Below are 24,473 nucleotides of genomic sequence, written 5' to 3'. Positions count from 1 at the left end.
AAGCTTTTTACCCTCCTCCTTTTTTTTTTTTTTTTTTGTTTGTTTTTTTGTTTTTTGTTTTTTGCTTCAGCTATACAGTTTCTTGCAAGGTAAGAAAGAAATGCAAAGCCGTGTTAGGACATATGTTGTCATGTGTTTTTGTCTTGAGCAATGTAAAGTTAAATTACTTACCTAAAATATTTTACATGAGGGAAAGTTACACACAGAATATCAGCCATCATGTTAAATAAAATATGAGATAGGACTAAATAACATTTTACAGAGACCTGGTTTACTCTTTAGAAGAAAAACACACTTCTACAATGTAGAGAATAATGACATGCAGGAGGTTTTCCTAGCTGTTCACCTTTTACCTTGCACTGAACCTGTATTACATCATTTTGCTTTAAAAAAATGGAAATGGACTAGGTTAGGTAATTATTAATTGGCAACATGATACTGATATAAAACTGCTTTTGGCCAGAGATACGATAATGGTCAATTTTGGCAACCTAGATAAAGGGAGAAGTTATTATGTCCCCTTCCCAAAATCATTGTGCCAATCTGTGTTCAGCTCACGATCTCAAGTATTTAAAACTTCCGTTTCTATAAATATAAATAGAATAACCTTTTAAAATAGGGTACAAAGTATAAATCCATTTTTTTCTAATTCAGCAAGCACATGGGATATTCTCATTTCTTTTCAGAAAACTACCTGTAGACACACAGATAGACACGGGGCACCAAGTTTGAATGCTGCCGGAACAATTTCCTCACAAATTAACATTTTACCAAGTACTAATATACATAATGTCAAAAGAGGAAGTGCACACCGCTGAAATCAAAACCTTTTTTAAAACGCAAATTATCAGTGTGATACATTATTTTGAACAAAGGAGAAACTGGCAATATGTGAAGTTGTGTGCTATTAGAAGGCCTGTCCCCTTGCTTAAAACAAATGAGAGAAAGTGACTTTGGAAGCCTGTTAGATGTACGTGAAACTTTAAAAGAACTTAGAAATACACTTTCTGAATTTGGAAAAAAAGGTAAGGTACTGGAATACTTCCGTTTGGGGTGTAAATAAAATCTTGGAATTTCAAATATGTTAGTACATCTGTTTTTTTCAGCTACTTTATAGAGTTATAAGGAAATAAAACATTAAAAGCCAGTGGAAGCATGTACATAGGGGCCCCATTTCCCCTTGGTGTGCTAAAAAAACTGCCTTCAACCCTGTCAATTTGAAGGTCTAATTGGCTTTGTTAAACGGTTTGTGGGTGGGGGCACATCGCATCAGGCAAGGAGAGGGGGCTTCTCTGAGCGAAACAGGAAAAGGTTTTTAAAGGCCAAAGGAGGGGATTAAAAAGAAAAAGTGTACTAGCAAGGAATGCGTGTTCAGGCAAAGTTGCCTCTGGGTGGAGGCTGGGGTCCATCTGGACCTGCTCCGACTGCCCCGGAAGTTCCACTTTGGCCTCGCAGACTCCCGCGGTGGCTGTCCTTTGAGCGCCCGCGCCGAGTGTCCCTAAAGCGGCACTGCGAAGGCGGAGAGTGGCCCATGCGGGGACACCCTGGAGCGAGGCTCTGCGTTCCCTGCCTGAGAGGAGCCTCCAGGAGGCGGGGCGCAGCTCCTCCCCAGCCCATAGCCGTCAGTGCGCCTGTCCTCGGTGGTGGCTCACCAGGGTCCCCCAGCTGGCGCAAAGTGCACGCGCCCCCTGCTGGCCGCAGGGAGCAGCGCAGGGGCTCAGAGCTTCCCGTTTAGTGTTGCCTGGCACCCCTCCTGGTCTTCGTGGGTGTGGATGTTAATGAAATGCACCCGCCGCTCCTGCCTTTGACTGCAATGCACTCAGAGACCAGGAATCAAAGCATAAAGTCAGTTTATTAAGGCCAACTGCTTTCCCACCCACTAATAATTAACGGTTGGAATTTGAACATTTAAAAATGCCATTTTTAATAGCCATTTGGCAACCTTCAAATTGAAGTTCCTTTGGCATGAACCTAACAACATATGTAAAAATCTGCATTCAGAAACATCATAACCCTGTTGAAAGGTCGCAACTAAAACGGAAATGCGGAGATGTTAGTTTCTCATGATCCACAGACTCAATATTCTTAAAATGACAATTCTTCCTAATTTGATATACAGATTCAGCTAAGTCCCAATCAAAATGTGAGCAAAGGGATGTGCTAGAATACACAACATAGGACTGAGGAACAAAGCTAAAAACTCACACACCCACATTCCAAGACTTACATAAGTATAAATAATGAAGTGAGTGATCTTGGCGAGGAACTAGATGCAGATGATGAAGTTTTGGGGTGATGGTGGGGTGGTCCAGAGCCGATGGTCAAGAAAGAATTCCTGAAGATGTCTTTGGTGCAAAAAGGCGATTTTGTTAAAGCATGGGGACAGGACCCATGGGCAGGAAGAGCTGTTTGGGGTCGTGAGGAGTAACTCATTCTATACCCTCAGGTTGGGAGGGGTCTCTAAGACTTACCTAGAGTAAGTCTCTAAGGTATATTGGAAGCAAGGTTTCCAGGGCCTTGAGGGGCTAGCTGTTGCTAGGGAAATGCCATTTGTTACCGTTTAATAAAACCCCAGTCATGAGACCCTTCAGATGTATATGGGGGGGGCCATACGCTTGGAGTATGATTGCCAGCATATATCTTGGGGGACTTGAGATAAAGAAAATAGACTTACAGGAGCCTCGAGGTTGGGATAATGTTAAGCTAAGGTTCTCTTTTGCCCCCAGCAAAGTGTCGTCATGGAGGCAGCTGAGCCCCTAGAGGGAGGTCACTCTGCTGGTTCCAAGGACTTGTCAATGGGCTGTAGGCAGTTAGAGAATTTAATTTTTCATTTGCCTTAGTTTCCCACATCACTATGGCAAGCTCCTAAGCCCTTTTCCTTTGTTCTTGGGTAGGCAGGAGCGTCCTTGGAATACCACGTATTCTGTGTGTGTGTGTGTGTGTGTGTGTGTGTGTGTGCCCCAGCATGTATTTTGCCCTCAGCTTGCCCCAAGCTCCCTCATCATAGAGCAAACAGGAACAATGGGAGCCCCCCCAAAAGACCCATATGGGAAAAAGTGAACATTTTATACCAGCCTTACAAACTACACAAAAATGTATTCAAAGTTGTCAATAGACTTAAATTTAAAATGCAAAACTGAAAATTCTGGAGGAAACCACAGAAGGAAAGCTACATGACCTTGGTTTGGTGATATTTTTATTTACAACAGCAAAAACCAAGCCATGTAAGAAAAAATTAATTACACGGATTTTAATAAAATAAAAAATGTCTACTCTGTACATGTCAGTCTAAATTTGTCAAAACTCATACAGTATACAATGCCAAGAGTGAATTCTAATGTAAACCGTGAACTGTGGGTGATAATGATGTGTCACTGTTCATGGACCCAACAGATGTACCATCTGGTTGATAACAGGGGAGGCTGTGCATGAGTGAGGCAGGGGGTGTATGGGAAATCTCTGCACCTTTCTCAAGGCGGGGGTCCTGGAGGGGGCTGGGAGTGGGCTGCAGGGCGACCCAGAAAGGGGCTGAAGGGACTGGAAGCAGTATGTGGAGACCAAGAGTGGCACGTGGCGGGTCAGGGTCTGGAGAGGGGCATTGGGGACCAGTACCCGGACTGGGCTTAGGGTGAGGGTTTAGGGTGAGGGTGAGGGTTTATGGTGAGAGTGAGGGTTTAGTGTTTGGGTTATGAATTAGGGCTCAAGTTAGGTTTCGGGTTCGGATTCAGGGTTAGGGTTAGTGTTAGAGTTAGGGGCTAGGGTTAGTGTTAGGGGTTAGGGGTTAGGGTTAGTGTCAGGGTTAGGGTTAGTGTTAGGGTTAGTGTCAGGTTTAGGGCTTGGGATTAGTGTAGGCTTAGGGTTAGGATCAGCGTCAAGGTCAGGGTCAGGATCAAGGTTAGGGTTAGGGTTAAGACCCAGCAGGCCCCAGGGGCTGGACCCACAGCAGTGAAGTTGTCTCTCCAAAGGGCTTAGTGGGTGCACTAGGCAGGGTACTGGTCAATATATTTGTGTGGGTTCCAAGGCCAGACAGTTGTATGTGTCACTTTTCGGGTAGGCCTTCGGAATCCTCTCTTGCAACTGCAGCCTGGCTTAGGAAATGATGTGGTGATGTTCCAAGTTGTATGCGGAATGATCCTGCACTGCTTCTGGACCCCAGGCATGTGGTGTTGTCTGACTTTGGTATTGGGTCCCAATGGGGAGAGCGCCTTAGCTAGGGTTAGGATTCAGTCCTGGGACGTCGCCAGGCCCGACGCGACACCAGTCTTGATCTTCCTCGAGAGCTGAAGTGAGGGCCCATATGACGGTGTGGGTCAATTTAGAGTTAGGGTTAGAGATAGGGTTAGGGCTCAGTTGAGGGTTATGGTCAGGGTTTCGTTTAGGGTTAGCGTCAGGTCCCAGTAGGCTCCAGGCACTGAATCCACAATAGTGCAGTTGTCTCCCCGAAAAGCTGAGTGGAGTGCACAAGGGAGTGTGCCAATCAGGATTAGTCTTAAGGTTCCAAGGCCAGACAATTGTATGGACGGTCTTCGGGTAGGCCTCAGAAGTCCTTCTTTGTAGCTGCAGTCGCGATTGGAAATAACATGGTGATGTTCCATGTTCCATGCAGAGTAGTTCTGCACCGATTCTCAAACCCGTGTGCGTGCTGTTGTCAGTCTTTGGAATTGTGTCCCCATGGGGAGAGAGCCTTAGCTAGGGGTAGGGTAATCCAGGGACATTGCCAGGGTTGACGCAATCCACTCTCCTGATCTCCCTTGAGGACTGAATTTAGGGACCATTGGAGGGTGCAGGTCAAGATAGGGTTAGGGTTAGGGATAGGGTTAGTTTTAGTTTGAGGGTTATGGTTAGGTTTGCGGTTAGGGTTAGCGTTAGGGTTAGGTCCCAGGAATCTCCAGGCACTGGCCCACAGCAGAGCAGTTGTCTCCCTGAAGGGCTGAGTGGAGTACACAAGGGAGGGTGCTGATCAGGATTAGTCTTTGGGTTCCAAGGCAGACAAAAGCATGGGCCACCCTGCCGGTAGGCCTCAGGAATCCTCTGGTGCAGCTGCTGCCACGCTTTGGAAATGACATGGTATTATTCCACATTCCATGATGAGTGTTCCTGCACTGCTTCTGGACCCCATTTGCGTGGCGTTGTCAGACTTTGAAATTGGGTCCCCAAGGGGAGAGAGCCTTAGCTCGGATTAGGGTTCGGACCAGGGAAGTCGCCAGCGCCGAAGCGACTCCAGTCTCGTGATCTCCCTCGATGGCTGAAGTGAGCGCCAATGCTTGGGTGTGGGTTGGGTGTAGAGTTAGTGTGATAGTGTTAGGTGTAGGGTCAAGGTTATGATTATGGTTATGATTAGGGTTAGGGTTAGGTCCCAGGAGGCGTCAGGCACTGACCCCACAGCAGACTTGTTGTCTCCCGAAGGGCTGAGTGGAGTGCACAAGGGAGTTTGCCGGTCAGGTTAATCTTTGGGTTCCAAGGTCTGACAAATGTATGGGCCCCCCTTCAGGTAGGCCTCAGGAATCCTATCAGGCAGCTGTTGTGGTGCTTCCGAAATGACATGGTGATGTTCCACATTCCATGCCATTTTTCCTGCACCGCTTCTGGGTCCCCCAACGTGCCATTTTCAGACTTTGGAATTGGGTCCCCAAGGGGATAGAGCCTTAGCTAGGGTTAGGGTGTTGGACCAGGGATGTTGCCAGGGCTGAAGCGTCTCCAGTCTCCTGATCTCCCTCGAGGGCGGAAGTGAGGGCTCATGCGAGGGCGCGGGTTACGTGTAGGGTTAGGGTTAGAGATACGATTAGGTTTTGGTTGATGGTTATGTTTAGGGTTATGGTTAGGCCCCAGGAAGCTGCAGGCACTGAACACACAGCAGTGCAGTTGTCTCCTTGAAGGGCTTAGTGGAGTCCACAAGGGAGGGTGCTGGTCAGGATTAGTTTTTGAATTTCAATGTCAAAGAATTGTATGGGCCACTCTTTGGGTAGGCTTCTGGAATCCGCTCTTGCAACTGTAACCAGGCCTTGGAAATGACATGGTGATGTTCCACATTCTATGCCGAGTGATCCTGCACTGCTTCTGGACCCCAGGAGCGTGGTGTTGTCAGACTTTGGAATGGGTCCCCATGGGGAGAGAGCCTTAGCTAATGTTAGGGTTTGGTCCAGGGACGTCACCAAGGCTGAAGCAAAGACAGTCTTGTGATATCCCTCGAGGACTGAAGTGAGGTCCCATGTGAGGGTGTGGGTCCAGTGGAGGGTTAGGTTTAGAGATAGGATTAGGTTTCACTTGAGGGTTATCTTTAGAGTTATGGTTATGGTTAGGGTTAGGTCCTAGGAGGCTCCAGGCGCTGAACCCACAGTAATACAGTTGTCTCCCCAGAGGGCTGATTGGAGTGCACTAGGGAGGGTGCCAGTCAGGCTTAGTGTTTGGGGTCTAAGGTGAGACAACTCTATGGGCCACTCTTCGGGTGGGCCTCAGGAAAGCTCTCCTGCAGCTTCATCCTGGACTTGGAAATATCATGCTGATGTTCCACGTTCTATGTTGAGTGATCTGCACCGCTTCTGGACCCCAGGCACGTGGTGTTGTCAGACTTGGTATTGGGTCTCTATGGGGAGAGAGCCTTAGCTAGGGTTAGGGTTCGGTCCAGGGACGTCACCAGGGCCGAAGTGACTCCAGTCTCGTGATCTCCCTCGAGGGCTGAAGTGAGGACCCATGCGACGGTGTGGGTCAAGTGTAGGGTTGGGGTTGGAGATAGGGTTAGGTTTCAGTTGAGGGTTCTAGTTAGGGGTAGGGTTAGGGTTAGGTCCAAGGAGGCTCCAGGCGCTGAACCCACAGCAGTGCAGTGGTCTCCCCGAAGGACTGTGTTGAGGGCATAAGGGAGGGTGCCCACCAGGATTAGTCTTTGGCTTCCATGGGGACACAATTCAATGGGCCACTGGTCAGGTAGCCTCAGGAATCCTTTTGGGCATCTGTAGCCGGGCCTGGGAAACGACATGGTGAGGTTGCATGTTGTATGCCAAGTGATCCTGCATCGCTTCTGGACCCCAGGCGCGTGGTGTTGTCAGATTTTGATATTGGTTTCCATAGGGAGAGAGCCTTAGCTAGGGTTAGGGTTAAGGCCAGGTATGTCACCAGGGCCGCAGCGACTCCAGTCTTGTGATCTCCCTCGAGGTCTGAATGAGGGCCCATGTGATGGTGCGGGTCAAGTGTAGGGTTGGGTTTCGAGATAGGGTTAGGTTTAGGTTGAGGGTTCTGTTTCGGGGTAGGGTTAGGGTTAGTGTTTTGGTTAGGTAGGTCGCAGGAAGTTCGAGGCACTGAAGCCACAGTAGTGCAGTTGTCTCCATGAAGGGCTGAGTGGAGTGTACAATGGAGGGTGCTTGTCAGGATTAGTGTTTGGGTTACAAGACCTGTAAACTGTATGGACAACTCTGGGTAGATCTCAGGAATCCTTTCCTGGAGCTGCAGCTGGGCTTTCCAGGTGACATGGTGATGTCCAGCATTCCATGCCAGTGATCCTGCTCAGCTAATCGTCCCCATGTGTGTGGTTTTGTCAGACTTTGGAATTGGGTCTCCATTGGGAGAGAGCGTTAGCTTGGTTTACGGTTAGGTTCCAGTGCGTTGCCAGGGGTGAAGCGACCTCAGTCTCGTGATCTCCTTTAAGGTCTGAATTCAGGGCGCATGAGAGGCTGTGGGTCATGTGTAGGGTTAGGCTTAGAGATCGGGTTAGGGTTTGGTTGAAGGTTATGTTTAGTGTTAGGGTTAGATTCAAGGGGACTCCAGGCGCTGAACACACAGCAGTGCAGTTGTCTCCCCAATGGGTGTGGAGTGCTCATGGGGGGTGCCGGTCAGGATTGTTCTTTCCCTTCCAAAGCAAGAAAAGAGTATGGGCCACTAGTAGGGTAGGGCTCAGGAATCCTCTTGTGCAGCTGCAGTGGACTTTGGAACTGACATGGTTATTTTCCAGGTTCTATGCTGAGTGATCCTGCACCGCTTCTGGACCTCATGTGTGTTTTGTTGGCCAATTTTGGAATTGGGTCCCTATGGGAAGAGAGCCTTAGCTTGGGTTAGTGTTCGGTCCAGGGACGTCGCCAGGGCCCAAGTGACTCCAGTCTCCTTATCTCTCTCAAGGGCTGAAGTGAGGGCCCAGGCAAGGGTGCGGCTCAAGTGTAGGGTTAGGGTTAGAGATAGGGTTAGGTTTTGGGTGAGGGTTATGGTTAGGTTTATAGTTAGTGTTAGTTCCCAGGAGGTTCCAGCGCTGAACCCACAGGAGTGCAGTTGTCTCCCCAAAGGACTGAGTGGAGTGTACAAGGGAGGGTGCCGGTCAGGATTAGTGTTTGGGTTCCAAGGCCACACAACTCTATAGGCCACTGGTCGGGTAGGCCTTAGGAATCCTCTTGGGCTGATGCAGCCGGGCCTGGGAAACGTCATGGTGTGCTTCCAGGTTCCATGCCGAGTGCCACTGCACCATTTCTGGACCCCATGTGCTTGGTGTTGTCAGACTTTGGTATTCGGTCCCTATGGGGAGAGAGCCTTAGCTAGGGTTAGGGTTCGGTCCAGGGATGTCACCAGGGCTGAAGTGACTCCAGTCTTGTGATCTTCCTCGAGGGCTGTAGTGAGGGTCTATGAGAGGGTGTGGATCAAGTGTAGGGTTACGTTTAGAGATAGGGGTAGCATTTGGTTGATTTACATTTGGTTACATTTGGTTGATTTACATATGGTTAGGTGTATATTTAGGGTTAGGATTAGGTCCCAGGAGGCTCCAGGCTCTGAACCCACAGAAGTGCAATTGTCTCCCCGAAGGGCTGAGTGGAGTGGACAAGGGAGGGTTCCAGTCAGGATTAGTCTTTGTGTTCCAAGGCAGACAAGTACATGGGCCACTCGTCGGATAGGCCTCAGGAATCTCTCGTGCAGCTGCAGCTAGGCCTTGGAAATGACATGGTGATGTTCCACGTTCTATCCCGAGTGATCCTGCACCGCTTCTTGACCCCATGTGAGTGCTGTTGTCAGACTTTGGAATTGGGCCCCCATGGGGAGAGAGGCTTAGCTAGGGGAGGGTTCGGTCCAAGGATGTGACGGGGCCGAAGCGACACCATTCTCATGAATTCCATGGAGGGCTCAAATGTGGGCACATGCACGGGTGTGGGTCTGGTGTAGAGTTAGTGTGAGTGATAGGGCTAGGTTTAGGTTTAGTGTTAGGGTTAGGGTTCTGGTTAGGGTTAGGATTAGGTCCCAGGACATTCCAGGCACTGAACCTACAGCAGTGCAGTTGTCTCCCTCCCAATGGCTGACTGGAGTGCAAAAGGGAGGTTCCTGGTCAGGGTTAGTCTTTGCATTCCAAGGCCAGACATCTATAGCTGGCACTCTTTGGTAGGCTGCAGGAATCCTCTTGTGCATCGGGAGCCGTGATTGGAAATGATATGGTGATGTTCCATGTTCCATGTTCCATGCTGAATATTTCTGCACCTATTCTTGAACCCTTGTGCATGCTGTTGTCAGACATTGGAATTGGGTCCCATGCAGAGAGAGCCTTAGCTACAGTTAGGGTTTGGGTCAGGGAAATCTCCAGGGCTGAAGTGACACCAGTCCTGTGATCTCCCTGGATCGATGAAGTGAGGGCCCATGCGTGGTGTGTGTCAGGTGTAGGGTGAGGGTTAAAGATGAGGTGAGGTTTAGGTTCATGTGTATACTCTGGGTCACCGTTAAGATTAGGGTTTGGTCACAGGAGGCTCCTGGCGCTATACCCCCAGTAGGGCAGTGGTCTCCCTGCAGGGCTGAGTTGAGGGGTCTAGGGAGAGTCCCAGTCAGGCTGAATTTTGGGTGCCAGGGCCACTCCTCAGTTAGTCCTCAAGAAGTCCCCTGTGAATCTCCTTCTGGTCTTTGTGAATGACATGGTGATGTTCCAGGTTCCATGGCGAGTAATCCTCCTCCGCTTCTGGGCCCCATGTCCATCGTGTCCTCAGACTTCAGAATTGAGTCCCCATTGGGAGAGAGCTTTAGCCAAGGTTATGGTTTGGTCCAAGGACGTTGCCAGTGCTGAAGCGACACCAGTGCCATGATCACCCTGGAGGTCTGAATGAGGGTCCATGCGCGAGTGCAGGTCAGGTGTAGGGTTAAGTTTAGAGTTGGCGTGAGGTTTAGGTTGAGCGGTATGTTGAGTGTCACAGTTAAGGTTAGGGTTAGGTCCCAGGAAGCTCCAAGTGCTGAAACTTCAGCACGGTAGTGGTCTCCCCAGAGGATTGAGTGTAGGCCTCATCAGAGCGGGCTGTTCAGGCTTAGCCTTTTCATGCCAGGGCCAGCCTCATGTGTGTGCCATCTTCATTTGGGACTCATCAACCACCTTGTGAAGCTCCATGCAGACCTTGGAAATGTCATGATGATGTTCCCCGCTCTGTGCCAAGTAATCCTGCACTGCTTTGGGCCCTTTGTGGTGTTCTCAGAGATAGGAATTGGGTCCCCATCCAGAGAGAGCATTAACTAGGGTTAATGCTCTCTCCAGGGACTTCACCAGTGCTGAAGTGACACCATTCCTGTGTGTCGTGGGCATTGGGTTAGGGTTTGGGATTGGGTTTAGTGTTAGGGGTTAGGGTTATGGTTTGGGTTGGTGTTAGGGGTTATCCCATAAAATCCTATTTATGGTTACGATTAGGTGTTAGGTTTAGGTGTTGTGATTTTGGTTAGTGATAGGGTTAGGGATAGGGCAAGGAGTAGTTCATGCTTGCACCCCCACTTGTAGTGGGACGGTGTTCATGCGTGGACACTGCCTTCTATCTGCGAGGGAGTGCGTTCTTGCTATTGTCCCAGTCTCTCTGCACCGGAGGTCATTCTCACCTCTCCCAATCCCAGCTTTGTTCTGGAGTGTTTCACACAGTCACCCCGCCCTCTCATGGTGTGGTAGGATTTCATGTACTGCCCCATCCCTTTTTGGTGCATGGGGTGGGTTCACACATGCGACCCTCCAAGCCTTCTGCAGTGATGGCATCACCCATGTCCTCGCCAATCCTTAGATTGGGATTAGTGATGCCAGTATTAAAACTGATGTTTCTCGAATGGTTCTTTTCACTTTCACAGCTGAAGAAGCAGGCATCTATTAAGGTAAGGGTTATGGTTAAGATTAATAATAGGTGTCAGTGTAAGGTTTAGGTCATGATCGCAATCCCCCCTTAGTGTGCAAGGGCTTCATGAATGTGCCCCATCTGCTCCACTTTATCTGCGATGTAGCAGTGATATTCCTTTTAATTCAGATGTTTTCTTTGACACCTGGGTGACTCATTGAGTTAAGCGTCCCATTTTGTCTCAGGTCGTGGTCTTTAGGTTGCTGGTTTTGAGCCCTGGGTGGCCTCTGTACTGATGGCTCTGAATCTGGAGCCTGTTTCAGATACTGTCTGTCTCTCTCTCTCTGCCCATGCCCCACTTGTGTTCTTTGTCTCTTTCAAAAATTAATGTACCTAAAAGCATTTTCTTTTTTTTTTAATTTTTTAATGTTTATTTTATTATTTTTGAGACAGAGAGAGACAGAGCATGAACGGGGGAGGGGCAGAGAGAGAGGGAGACACAGAATCGGAAGCAGGCTCCAGGCTCTGAGCCATCAGCCCAGAGCCCGACGCGGGGCTCAAACTCACGGACCGCGAGATGGTGACCTGAGCCAAAGTTGGACGCTTAACCGACTGAGCCACCCAGGCACCCCCCCTAAAAGCATTTTCAATCAGATATTTCCTGGATGCCTCTTTTCACTTTCATTCCTGAAGAAGCAGGCGTCTGTCTCGTCCGTTGTTCTTTTGTTATCTTTGGCATAGCTCACGGCATATACGACATTTCCCCAGCCAGCATCGGGGATGCGCAGCATTTCTTCTTCACCCTCACCACACAACTCCCGCTCCGGAAGCAGCGCCTTTCTACATGGGCACAAACCCCCCCAGCGAGGGAGCGCATTCATGCATGCTTCCTGCCCCCAACTGCAGGAGGCTGTACACGCAGACGCACAGCCCCCCTCAATGAGGGAAGGCATTTGCACATGCGCCCCCCTCCCCTGGGTGTGGCAGGAGGTTCACGCATGTGCAGAACGCCCATCTCAGTAAGGGAGGTCCTTTGCACATGCGCCCTGCCCCGCTTAGCACAGGAGGTGGTTCAGGCTTCCACCTGGCCCCCTGTCAGCGTGTGAGTCAGTCACCCATGCACAGTGCCAGCCCTCAGGGAGGAAGTAGTGATGTCACTATTAAATGTGATGTTTCATGAATGGTTCTTTTCACTTTCATAGCTGAAGAAACAGGAGTCTCTTAAGGTAATGTTTAGGGTTACCATTACCATCAGGGGTAGGGTTAGGGTTTGATCAAGCTTCCTCTCCCCCTGGGCAAGGATTTCCAAGCATTAGCATGTCCCCCTTTGGCATGGGAGCATATTCACCCATGCACTGGACCCCACTTTGGTACAGGAGGGTGTTGACCTATGCGCCCTGCCCCCGTATCACGGGAGGCTATTCACACATGGGCACTGCAGCCCCTAGGGACAGAAGGGTGTTCATACGTGTGCACAAACCCTCTCATTGTGCGATGGTGTTTGTGCATGCACCCAGCCCTCTCTGCAAGGGAGATGGTTCTCATATGCACCCTGCCCCTGCGTCAAAACAGGGTGTTCACACATGCGAACAAGCCCCGCTCTATGAGGGGGGTGCTTTCACGCACGCGCCCCACAACTTTGTGGCGAGGGAGGGCCTTGACGTATACTCCCCGCTCCCCTCGCCAGGATGGTGTTCACGCATGTGCAAAGCCTCCCCTCCTGGCGGAAGTGTGGTCAGGCATGCCTACAACCCCTGCTCTGTGAGGTAGACCATTTGTACAGGCGCACAACCTTCCCTCAGTGAGGGAGAGTTCGCACTTGGCCCCACTCATCTTGGCGGGGAAGGGTGTTCACGCATGCACAGAATCCCCATTGGCAATGTAGGGCATTCAAACATGCACCCCACCCCACTTGACACCAGGGGTCTGACGCTTGCAGCCTTTCTGTGCCCCTTCAATGGCCATGTAAATATGTCACGCCTGTGCCCCTTCCTGGGCCATGTAGGGGCGAGCCACCTGTGCCCCTTCATGGGCTATGTAGGCATGAGCCACCTGCAACCTTTCATGGGCCCTGTAGGTGTGTGCCGCCAGCACCCCTTCATGGCCACTATAATATTTGTACTGTCTGTGGTTTCAGGGACCCACCTGGGGTCTCCAGACATATCCCCATGGAAAACGGGGAGCTTCTGTAGTTGTGTTCCTCTGCATTACATCTCTCCACAAGACCCTTGTCTCTAGATAAATGTTACAGGATCAGGAACCACTTTCCTTTGCACTTTCTTCTTAGTGGAAACATCTTACCTTTGCTTAGCATGGCTGCTTTGCCCTCTCCACCATCTCCTGGAAGTTCCCTTACCCTTGCAGTGCTCTTCACTCACTGCTTTTGGGTGTGCTATCTGCCTCCTGTCGCAGTCCTGAACCAATGGTAATTTGTACCATGAATGGCTGCAGAAAACCGCCTGGAACAGGGACTCTGGGACTGGACTGCTTTTCCAGTAGAAGACATACAAGTAGCTTCCTTGATGGCAGGAGTGGATACTGGTCATTGGTGGTAAGAGGTGATTTCACATTTGCTCACATTACCACTAATGCTGGTGCGGGGTGATGGAGGACAGCACGCTGGAGGATCGCTGTCACTGTGGCCATGGGGGACAGCTACAGAGCCTGCCCGGGGTCAGTTTTGGGTGTCTGGGGTATATGCAGGAAATAAGATAAGTTGAAAGCCAGGGAAAAACATCAGAAAACGTATGGCCTCATGAGGTGAGTATCTTGCGTTTGTTGCCAGGAGAAGCAGCTCCCCCTATCTGAGGACAAGTCTAACCCCACCCCCAGGGCCCCTAGAGAAAGGTTTCAATGGCTTCACCTAAGACAATACTGTCATCACCAAGAGCAGTGATCTTCAGTCTCCATGTCTACCATCCGTGTTTACTTCCTGGAAATAGTGGGATTCCAGTGTACTCCAAATGGAGGGGTGGGATCAGGTCCATGCATGGTCAGGTGCCAATGCAGGGAAATTTCAGGGTATTACCACTTTGCACTGGTAGGAGATGGGGGGGCGAGTATGGGAGTGGGTTCAAAGAGTATTACACAAAAGAGGGTGACGTACGATAGGCCAGACATGGATACACGGTTCTTCCTGCAGGAAATGTAATTTAATGTATTGTCTGGAGAACTGGGAATGGTCATAATAATGAGTCAATGGCTGCCTGCAGTCAACTAGGTTGAAATGCCAGACTTTCTCAGGGACAGAAGACTCCAAAGTCCGAGGGAGATGGGAATGGGGACCTATTGTGTGCACACTTGCTCTGTTACCACAAACATGGCGGCTTATGAGACCAAAATCATGTTCTCTCACAGCTCTGGAGGCCAGGAACCCAAAATTCCTTCACTGAGACTAAGGTGTCAGCAGGGCTGTACTCCCTCCGGAGACCCCAGGGCTCCAGGGGACAGTGTATCCCTTCAATCTGGTAGCTCCCGGTGGCCACCAACCTCCCTTGGCTTGGGACTACATCACCCCAGTCTGTCTCCATGGACACAGTGCCTCCTCTATTGTCAAGTCTCCCTTTGCCTCTCTAAGGATGCTCATGATTCCATCTAGGGCTCACTCAGACAACCCAGGACTCAAGATCCTTAACTAGGTCCCATCGATGGGAGTTAGATTCCAGCTATTAGGATTTGCTTTCTTTGAGGGCCATTGCCCAGCCTAGTACAACGTGTCCTTCCATAGGGAGACAGCCAAACCCTGCTATCCCCATGTGGTGGGGTGCTCACAGGTGATCAGTGCCAGGGCACACACTGCTGACAAACACTGCAGCAGGACTGAGTCTCCAGAGAATTATGCCCAGAGGGGAAAAGCGAATCCTAAAAAGGTCACATGCTTTTTTATTCCATTTGTATAATATTCTTGATGCGACAAAAATCATAAAAATGGAGAGCAGATCAGGGATTGCCTGGCATCACAGAGGTGATGGGTGCAGGAAGGAGGTGGGAATGTCTGCTGTAAGAAGACAACTTGGTACAGCCTTTAATTTAAAGTCTAGTTTGTCTGATATAAGTATGGCTACTCCAGCTTTCTTTTGGCTTCCAGTAGCATGATAAATAGTTCTCCATCCCCTCACTCTCAATCTGAAGGTGTCCTCAGGTCTAAAATGAGTCTCTTGTAGACAGGAAATAGATGGGTCTTGTTTTTTTTACCAATTCTGATACCCTATGTCTTTTGGTTGGTGCATTTAGTCCATTTATGTTCAGTGTTACTATAGAAAGATACAGGTTTAGTGTCATTGTGATGTCTGTAGGTTTCATGCTTGTAGCGATGTCTCTGGTACTTTGTCTCACAGGATCCTCCTTAGGATCTCTTGTAGGGCTGGTTTAGTGGTGACGAATTCCTTCAGGTTTTGTTTGGGAAGACCTTTATCTCTCTTTCTATTCTAAATGACAGACTTGCTGGATAAAGGATTCTCGGCTGCATATTTTTTCTGTTCATCACATTGAAGATCTCCTGCCAATCCTTTCTGGCCTGCCAAGTTTCAGAACAGAGATCAGTCACGAGTCTTATAGGTCTCCCTTTATATGTTAGGGCATGCTTATCCCTTGCTGCTTTCAGAATTTTCTCTTTATCCTTGTATTTTGCCAGTTTCACTATGATATGTCGTGCAGAAGATCGATTCAAGTTACGTCTGAAGGGAGTTCTCTGTGCCTCTTGGATTTCAATGCCTTTTTCCTTCCCCAGTTCAGGGAAGTTCTCAGCTATGATTTCTTCAAGTACCCCTTCAGCACCTTTCCCTCTCTCTTCCTCCTCTGGGATACCAATTATGCGTATATTATTTCTTTTTTAGTGCATCACTTAGTTCTCTAATTTTCCCCTCATACTCCTGGATTTTTTTATCTCTCTTTTTCTCAGCTTCTCTTTTTCCATAATTTTATCTTCTAGTTCACCTATTCTCTGCCTCTTCAATCCAAGCCGTGGTAGTTTCCATTTTATTCTGCATATCATTTATAGCGTTTTTCAGCTCCTCCTGACTATTCCTTGGTCCCTTGATCTCTGTAGCAATAGATTCTCTGCTGTCCACTATACTGTTTTCAAGCCCAACGATTAATTTTATGACTATTATTCAAAATTCACTTTCTGTTATATTATTTAAATCCTTTTTATTATTATTATTTTTTTATTTTTTATATGAAATTTATTGACAAATTGGTTTCCATACAACACCCAGTGCTCATCCCAAAAGGTGCCCTCCTCAATACCCATCACCCACCCTCTCCTCCCTCCCACCCCCCATCAACCCTCAGTTTGTTCTCAGTTTTTAAGAGTCTCTTATGCTTTGGCTCTCTCCCACTCGAACCTCTTTTTTTTTTTCCTTCCCCTCCCCCATGGGTTCCTGTTAAGTTTCTCAGGATCCACATAAGAGTGAAACCATATGGTATCTGTCTTTCTCTGTATGGCTTATTTCACTTAGCATCACACTCTCCAGTTCCATCCACGTTGCTACAAAAGGCCATATTTCATTTTTTCTCATTGCCACGTAATATTCCATTGTGTATATAAACCACGATTTCTTTATCCATTCATCAGTTGATGGACATTTAGGCTCTTTCCATAATTTGGCTATTGTTGAGAGTGCTGCTATGAACATTGGGGTACAAGTGGCCCTATGCATCAGTACTCCTGTATCCCTTGGATAAATTCCTAGCAGTGCTATTGCTGGGTCATAGGGTAGGTCTATTTTTAATTTTCTGAGGAACCTCCACACTGCTTTCCAGAGCGGCTGCACCAATTTGCATTCCCACCAACAGTGCAAGAGGGTTCCCGTTTCTCCACATCCTCTCCAGCATCTAGAGTCTCCTGATTTGTTCATTTTGGCCACTCTGACTGGCGTGAGGTGATACCTGAATGTGGTTTTGATTTGTATTTCCCTGATAAGGAGCGACGCTGAACATCTTTTCATGTGCCTGTTGGCTATCTGGATGTCTTCTTTAGAGAAGTGTCTATTCATGTTTTCTGCCCATTTCTTCACTGGGTTATTTGTTTTTCGGGTGTGGAGTTTGGTGAGCTCTTTATAGATTTTGGATACTAGCCCTTTGTCCGATATGTCATTTGCGAATATCTTTTCCCATTCCGTTGGTTGCCTTTTAGTTTTGTTGGTTGTTTCCTTTGCTGTGCAGAAGCTTTTTATCTTCATAAGGTCCCAGTAATTCACTTTTGCTTTTAATTCCCTTGCCTTTGGGGATGTGTCGAGTAAGAGATTGCTACGGCTGAGGTCAGAGAGGTCTTTTCCTGCTTTCTCCTCTAAGGTTTTGATGGTTTCCTGTCTCACATTCAGGTCCTTTATCCATTTTGAGTTTATTTTTGTGAATGGTGTGAGAAAGTGGTCTAGTTTCAACCTTCTGCATGTTGCTGTCCAGTTCTCCCAGCACCATTTGTTAAAGAGGCTGTCTTTTTTCCACTGGATGTTCTTTCCTGCTTTGTCAAAGATGAGTTGGCCATACGTTTGTGGGTCTAGTTCTGGGGTTTCTATTCTATTCCATTGGTCTATTTGTCTGTTTTTGTGCCATATTTAAATCCTTTTTGATCAGTTCATTAGCTGTTGTTATTTCCTGGAGATTCTTTTGAGGGGAATTCTTCCGTTTGGTCGTTTTGGATAGTCCCTGGAGTGGTGTGGACCTGCAGGGCACTTCCCCTGTACTGTGGTGTATAACTGGAGTTGGTGGGCGGGGCCACAGTCAGACCTGATGTCTGTCCCCAGGCCACCGCTGGGGCCACAGTCAGACTGGTGTGTGCCTTCTCTTCCCCACTCCTAGGGGCGGGATTCACTGTGGGGTGGAGTGGCCCATCTGGGCTACTTGCACGCTGCCAGGCTTGTGGTGCTGGGGATCTGGCGTATTAGCTGGGGTGGGTAGGCAAGGTGCAGGGGGGCAGGAGGGGCAGGCTTAGTTCGCTTCTCCTTAGGTGATCCACTTCAGGAGGGGCCCTGTGGCAGCGGGAGGGAGTCAGACCCGCTGCCGGAGGTTTGGCTCCGCAGCAGCACAGCGTTGGGTGTTTGCGCGCGGAGCGAGCAAGTTCCCTGGCAGGAACTGGTTCCATTTGGGATTTTGGCTGGGGGCTAGGCCAGGGAGATGGCTATGGCGAGTGCCTTTGTTCCCCGCCAAACTGAGCTCTGTGGTCCCAGGACTCAGCAACTCTCCCTCCCGTTGTCCTCCAGCCTTCCCGCTTTCGGAGCACAGCTGTTAACTTATGACCTCCCAGATGCTGAGTCCCACTTGCTGTTGGAACACACTCCGTCTGGCCCATCTGCTTTTGCAAGCCAGACTCAGGGGCTCTGCTTGGCTGGCAGGCTACCCCACCACCCAGGCTCCCTCCCGCCAGTCCGTGCAGCGCACCGCCTCTCCGCCCTTCCTACACTCTTCCGTGGGCCTCTCGTCTGTGCTTGGCTCCGGAGACTCCGTTCTGCTAGTGTTCTGGTGGTTTTCTGGGTTATTTAGGCAGGTGTAGGTGGAATCTAAGTGATCAGCAGAATGCGCGGTGAGCCCAGCGTCCTCCTACACCGCCATCTTCCCTAGACTCCTGTAAGAAGACAACTTGGGAGTCCCTATGGAGGGTTTGATGCTCTGTTTCTCATGTGCATCAGTATTGAAACGCTGGCCATGATCCCGTTCTACAGGCAGAGAGAACATAGGGCATCTTTATTGTGTTTCCCAATCACACACAGTCCCAACAATCTCACAGCTGCCCACTTTGCTACATCTATCCCCACGGCTCTGGCTGGTATCCCGTTGTCACAGTTGTCCCGCTGTCCCGTTGTCACAGTTGAGTCGTGTTCCTAAGGGAGGAAGCCATCTCTTGCTAACACACCTCCCACACTGCTTCCCTCTCTCCTGCACACTGGGGGTTTCCTCGGGACCCGGCCATCCTGTGCACCTGCAGCTGTTTCTCCCAGCCCACAGGGAGCAATCACTTCCCATCCAGCACCACCTGTTTTGTCTTCCTATGCCTAGCATTGCACATGCCAGCGCCTGCAGACCTTCCCTTGTCTCTGTCAGCTGAGTCTGAGTGGGCTTCCTCTACCACTCATCCCTAATTCTCATCTCATTAATGAACGACACTCACATCGCTGAAGCTCACAGTGAAGTCTCAACCCCCAGTATGTGGACTACGTGACAACATTTTACAGACACATTTGATTACTCCCTTTATTTGAACATTACTTCCTTCCTCCTCCCACTGTCTGGGCCACTGCTCATGTTGGCTGGTCCTCATCTTCTTCCCACTCCCCATCTGCTTTCCGCCCGTCCTTACTCCGGGGTGATCTCAGCCAGCCTCAGTCTCCTATATACTTGCAGCTGGGGCCTCCAAGACTTTATGCCCTGCTTCCAGCTCTTCATGTCTCCAGACGCCTGACTCAGTCTACCACACAGGTGCTATCCTCCCCAGACTCTGCTACCTCCCTGAAGGCATCTCCTCTTTCCCTCCCATTGTTTACTGGGCTGCAGTCACACTGACCCCTCACTGCTCCCTGAGCATGTCAGGCACATATTCCTGCTTCAGGTCTTTGCGGTCACTTTTCCTCTCTCTGTCCGGAATGTTCTCCCACATGCCAACATGACATACTCCCTCATTTCCATCATATCTTTGCTCTGACATCACCTGATCAGTGGAGTCTCTGCTAGCTCTCTATCTAAAGCTGAAAACTGCTCCTTCTCCGACCTGAAGACCCGATATCCCTTCCCCGCATTCTTTTTCTTCCTGGCCCTTGGCATCATCTATTTTTCTTGCTTGCTGTCTGTCACCTGCTTCGGTCCCTGCCAGAATGTTGGCTCCATGGGGTCCAAAGACCAAACTAGCTTTGTTTAGGGCTGTTTCCTTAGGGCTCTAGAACAGTGCCTAACTCCTACAAAGGCTGAAACACCATTTGCTGAGTAAATGTTGGGATTTCGTATTAATTTGCTGGGTCTGCCATCACAAATTACCACAGACTGGGTAGCTTAAGCAACAGAAATTGATTTATTTATTTTCTCACACTTTAGATCAAGGTGTGGAAGGGTGGGTCTCCTCTCCCCGTGACTGGTGGAAGACCTCATTCCCACTGTCTTTACGTGGTCTTCCTTCTGTGTGTGTAGGTGCCCACTCTCTTTTTATAGGACACCAGTTATCAGAGTAGGGTTCCACCCCCCAAATCAGCTCATTCGACCTCCACTTTATCTTTCAAGATCTGGTATCCACTTATGGTCACATGGGTAGTTAGGACTTCAACGTATGGATTTTGGGGGTAAATCCATTCTATAACAGGTTTCTGTCTGTTGTACCTAGTCACTACCTACATGGGTTTTTTTTCCCTGTATGCCCTTGTCCCCATTATTTGCTCACACAGGGCTAATTCCAGTTTGCCCTTAGCCCAAATTATAAATCTGTTTATTTATTTGTATAGGCTTGCATCTTCCCTCTACCTCTATACTCCAAGTTCTTGGCTGGCACTGGAATTACATCCTTAGAAGGCGCATCATAACCTCCAGGTGAGGTGAATATGATTACTCTCATTTCTAAAATCAACAATCTGAAGCTCCAAAGAGAGTAGGTCATATTTCTGAGATCATAGTACTAGTAAGTGCTGTGTTTTTGATAATTCATTCTAATGGGCTCCAAAGCCCACTTTCTTTCATCTACCACACTGTCCCCAAGATGAACAGGGAAAAGCCATACTTCAGCCTGATATATTGTAGGCAATGGTACGTGTAAAGCTGGTGTCACATTTCAGAAAATGGGGTTAAGTTTAGAATCTGAGTAATTATACCCACAGTTTGAATTTGAATCTCACATCCTTTTATTTTTTACTGCTGCAATTTCTGTTATCTTTAATGATTATCTAAATGTATTCTTCCCTTGGTAAAATTTAGCCACTAAGAGTACTAAGAGAGTTTGTTTCCTTTGTAAGAGGTCAGAATTATACAATGAATTTATAATGTCAAGGCAATAGCTTTTATTTTATCCTAAAATATAGAGGAAAAGGTCATTGTCCTTGCTGTAAGAGTTTACCATGTGTTATTGATAACATGCCTGAGCTCTATTGGTGAAAAACCGTTGTGGACTTTGAAAGTCAGTTATTTATAATTAAGAGAGTATTGTTCTCTCTTTGGGTGCAGCTGATTGTTTAAAATAGAACTTAGGATTTTTCTGCATAGATTTTATATTTCAGAATGAGCTTTGTTTTAAAAGGTATGTTATATTTGCATTCATGCAAGTTGTGCAATCATTAAATTGACAGGAAAGCAGCTGTTAATAGTTGTCATTTGGACATGTAGATGGAAATACTATAGGTCATGGTGTGACTCCTTACACGTGTTGAGCTCTGGTTTCATTTGGCATTTCCAAACCATTGCCCTGAGCTTATTGATATTGATCAAGTGGCCATGTAATGGTTGTTTTCAATTCATATCAGGGGCATAGGGATGATTCTTACGTTGTGTATGACGAAGTTGCTGGTTTTCTGCTTCTATGTCTGTGTAGCTCCTACAAAATAGAAGACTAGGGCATCTTATCGAAATTAATTTTGTTCAAAGTAAATGCACCTTGTGAATGAGCTGAAGGTTTAGATAATAGTCACTACTTTTGGAGTCTGATATTAATTTGCGAATTCCAAATTTGCATTTTTACACAATAGGGGCATCTGTGTGGCACAGTTGGTTAAGCGTCTGACTTCGGCTCAGGTCATGATCTCACTGCTCATGACTTGGAGCTCCGTGTTGGGCTCTGTGCTGGCGGCTGGGAGCCTGGAGCCTGAAGCCTGATTCAGATTCTGTGTCTCCCTCTCTCTTCCCCTCCCTGGCTCATGCTCTTTCTTTCTCTCTCTCTCTCTCTTAAATATAAATTGAAACATGGAAAATGGGTGTAGAATAAATCTGTAGACAGTAGCATCCTTATAATGACTGCTGATTAAAACAAAGAAATAGCCTGAAACTCCAAGCATAAATTACTTTTGTTTCCCTAGGAAACCATCATATATCAGGTTGACCATTAAGCTTAATAAAATCATTAATCTTTTAGTAACTTGGAAAAGATAAGCATACTATCTTACCTAGTAAGTTTTGGCATATATCATTGTGGTAGACCTATTTTCTTTAATAATCAAAAAATTAATTTGAGGTCTCTTTTATTTGGGTATTCAGGATTAAGATAAGTAACCCGAGGCAAATGAATTAATGCCATTTTAGAACTGAGCTGGAGTTAAAAATCCAGAGACTGGAATAATGATAAAGATAGTTTGAACATTCCATTTCGTCAATAAAAAAAAATTACAGCTCCCAGATGACAATCATCATGTTGGAGGAGAGTTTCTGGGGTTCCTTCCACAAATGGTACATGATTTTGAGTCAAGGATACAGCCTCACTGACTGTACTTTTACTGACATAATGGTTCAGATACCAACAACGTTGTCTGTTGGAATTGTCTTTTGCAAAACTGATATCCTTTCAGTTTTTGACATGATTAATTTACTAAAAAGAAAAAAAAATGTTTCCCTCTTTCTGAACCATAATCCCATTTGTATTTAGAGTTATCATTAAAAATAGTATTTGTAAAAATGGTTAATAAATTGGAAGTCAACATAACTTTGCTTTTGCAGTTATCAAATGGAAAACTGTTCCCAAAGCAGTTATTTTACGTTTTATAGGAAAACTAATCTTTCATGTCCTTATTGCATTTATGTTATATCCTCTTCACTTTTGTTTCATGCTATTTGTGTGTGTGTGTGTGTGTGTGTGTGTGTGTGTGTGTGCGTATGCGTGTGATTAAGTGAAACGTGCAATATTTGGTCATTTAAAAAGTTTCACTAGTTTAGGCAAAGTCAGCCAGAAACAAATGCAATACATTATGTCCAAAGTAATCATGCAGATTTTCCATCATGAGAAATAGTTGATTTATCTCCAATGAATCTTCTTTCCTCTTTTCTTTTCTTTTTAACAAGCCAAGTCATAGGAGAATATTTACCTTCTGCTAACTTTGAGGCAGGGCAAGAGCAGATTTGTGTCAGAGCACATTGTCCATATTTATGAGAAACTAGGGAAATTAAGAAAGCCACTTAGTTACAAGGTTAGTGGGGACGCATGACTGACTCAGAGTTTTCAAAAAATATTCTGTTGGGAAGTCTTTTATTTACTGGGCTAGTTTTTAAAAATTTTTCCTTTATTTATTTTTTAAATTTGCATCCAATTTAGTTAGTATAATGTGAAAGAATGATCTCAGGAGTAGATTCCTTAATGTCCCTTATCCATTTAGCACATTACCCCTTCCACAATCCCTCCAGTAACCCTCTTTTTATTCTCCACATTTAAGAGTTTCTTATGTTTTTCCCCTCCCTGTGTTCATATTATTTTTGCTTCCCTTCTCTTATGTTCATCTGTTTTGTATCTTAAAGTCCTGATATGAGTGAAGTCCTATGATATTTGTCTTTCTCTGACTAATTTCACTTAGCATAATACCCTCTAGTTCAATCCACGTAATTTCAAATGGCAAGATTTTATTTTTTTGGATTGCTGAGTAATACTCCATTGTGTATGCATATATACATACATATATATGTACACACACACACATATATACGTACATATATACATACACTTATATATACCATGTATATATGCATGTATACATACATATACCATGTATATATGCATATATATATGTATATATGTGTATATATGTATGTATGTATATATACCACATCTTCTTTGTCCATTCATCCATTGATGGACATTTGGGCTTTTTCCATACTTGAGCTATTGTTGATAGTGCTGCTATAAACTTTGGGGTTCACGTGTCCCTTCAAAATAGCATATCTGTATCTCTTGGATAAATACCTAGTAGTGCAACTTCTGGGTTGTAGGGTAGTCCTCTTTAATTTTTTGAGGAACATACCTACTGTTTTCGAGTGGCTGCACCAGTTTGTGTTCCCACCAGCAGTGCAAGAGTTCCTCTTTCTCTGCCTCCTCGCCAACATTTGTTGTTGCCTGAGTTGTTAATGTTAGTCATTCTCACAGGGGTGAGGGGGTATCTCATTGTGGTTTTGATTTGTATTTCTCTGATGATGAGTGATGTTGAGCATTTTTTGATGTGTCGGTTGGCCATCTGGATGTTTTCCTTGGAGAACTGTTTGCTCGTGTCGTTGTCGACTTTTTCACTGGATTACTTGTTTTTTGTGTGTTTAGTTGGATAAGTTCTTTATAGATTTTGGGTACTAATCCTTTATCTGATGTGTCGTTTGCAAATTTCTTCTCCAATTCTGTTGGTTGTCTTTTAGTTTTGCTGATTGTTTCCTTTGCTGTGCAGAACATTTTTATTTTGATGAGGTCCTAATAGTTCATTTTTGCTTTTGTTTCCCTTGCCTCCAGAGACGTGTTGAGTAAGAAGTTGTAGAGGCCAACATCAAAAAGGTTTTTGTCTGCTTTCTCCT

General features: G+C 46.9%; 1 long non-coding RNA gene across 1 annotated transcript in view; it reads left to right on the top strand.

Moving 5' to 3' along the window:
• The first annotated feature begins 18,511 nt into the window (after positions 1–18,511).
• LOC123384720 overlaps positions 18,512–24,473 on the top strand; it is a 38,450-nt gene continuing 32,488 nt past the window's right edge. The window contains exon 1 of the long non-coding RNA XR_006596176.1: positions 18,512–20,540. This is a non-coding gene — a long non-coding RNA (uncharacterized LOC123384720). The remainder of the gene's footprint in view (positions 20,541–24,473) is intronic.

This window comes from Felis catus, chromosome B1 (assembly GCF_018350175.1).
Source record: "Felis catus isolate Fca126 chromosome B1, F.catus_Fca126_mat1.0, whole genome shotgun sequence".
In the NCBI taxonomy this organism is placed as follows: Eukaryota; Metazoa; Chordata; class Mammalia; order Carnivora; family Felidae; genus Felis; species Felis catus.
The sequence above is the reverse complement of the archived record's forward strand: the minus strand, read 5'-3'. Positions and strand labels throughout refer to the sequence as shown.